At 49.7% G+C, this 1,587-nt stretch overlaps 1 pseudogene; it reads right to left on the reverse strand.

The window, feature by feature from the left end:
- LOC112956558 overlaps window positions 1-803 on the reverse strand; it is a 12,416-nt pseudogene extending 11,613 nt beyond the window's left edge.
- Between the last annotated feature and the right edge of the window lie 784 nt (window positions 804-1,587).

Genomic DNA, 1,587 nt, shown 5'->3' on the forward strand with positions numbered 1-1,587 from the left:
CACCACTAGATCCAGTATTGGGGAGGAGATGGAGGGAGGCTTCAGGTAGGCAACCATGCCAGTGCTGAGAAAGAGGGAGACCACAGCCAGGTGTGGGAGGCACATGGAAAAGGCTTTGTGCCGGCCCCGCTCAGAAGGCATCCTCAGTGCAGCTCTCAAGATCTGTACGTAGGACACCACAATGAAAAGGAAACAACCGAGGAATAAAGAGACACTAAGGCCAAGAAGGCCAACTTCCCTGAGGTAGGAGTGTGAGCAGGAGAGTTTGAGAATCTGGGGGATCTCACAGAAGAACTGATCCACCTCATTGCCCTGGCACAGCGGAATGGAAAATGTGTTCCCAGTGTGCAGGAGAGCAGAGAGAAAGCCACTGGCCCAGGCAGCTGCTGCCATTTGGACACAAGCTCTGCTGCTCAGGAGGCTCCCATAGTGCAGGGGTCTGCAGATGGCCACAAAGCGGTCATAGGCCATCACTGTGAGGAGAGAGAAATCCCCTCCAAAGAAGAAGACCAACAGGAAGACCTGGGCAGCACAGCCTGAATAGGAAATGGCCCTGTTGTCCCAGAGGATTTGAGGACAGTGGTGGAGATGGAGCCCAGGTCGAGGAGGGAGAGGTTGAGGAGGAAGAAGTACATGGGTGTGTGGAGGCGGTGGTCGCAAGCTATGGCTGTGATGATGAGGCCGTTGCCCACGAAGGCAGCCAAGTAGATGGCCAGGAAGAGGGAGAAGTGCAAGAGCTGCAGCTCCYGCTTGTCTGTGAATGTCAGGAGCAGGAACTCTTTGAAGGAGCTGCTGTTGGACATTACTTCCTTTGGGAGCCCTGTCCATGTAAGGACAGAAAGTGAAATGTTAGAGCAGGCTTTTCTGAACCAAAGCCTTTCAGATTCTCAGGAATTTCCCACATTTTCTCTCTACCTTATTTCAGCTCTCTTTCTGCTCCTCCACTTTGAAGTGGGTGAGTGTGTCATGTGCAGCAGGGGCCTCATAGCTCCAAAGCAGTTGTTTCTGCTGTGCTGCAGGTGTATACGGATGTGTCAAAATACCCTTTGCCTAGTATTTGTCAGGATGCCTGGGAATGGNAGGATGCCTGGGAATGGCATCTTGCATTGCTTGGAAGGGACTTGGACCAGACATCCAGCGAGAATATTCTTGATTCACCAGCATTAGAGCTGAATACCGCCCTCACACCAGGTGTATCTGAAGCAGAAGAACATTGTGAGGGATTCATCCCTATCAATCTTCTGCTCTTCACCAGACGTTATCTATAAATGAATCTGTCACATCAGATCGCACTCCAGCAAGGGAGAACAACACTGAAATGCAAACAAACACAGACCTGACCCTTTATACATGTCTAGATAGTTCTAAAGGTAGAGGTTATCCTCATGTCACTTCACTCAGAAGGAGTACCTTGGATGCACACAACCTGAAGGAGACAATGTCCACCCTTCTATGGCAAGACTCTTCATATATGGGAATCATGATTTTTTCTTCAAGAGGATCAATGGAGGAGTCTGTTGATATAGAAATGTGTGTGTATATATATGATGATAGACACATGAACACACAAAGGTGCCTCCTCACTGT

Source organism: Nothoprocta perdicaria, unplaced genomic scaffold (genome assembly GCF_003342845.1).
Source record: "Nothoprocta perdicaria isolate Ctin4 unplaced genomic scaffold, notPer1 scaffold_647, whole genome shotgun sequence".
Classification (NCBI taxonomy): Eukaryota; Metazoa; Chordata; class Aves; order Tinamiformes; family Tinamidae; genus Nothoprocta; species Nothoprocta perdicaria.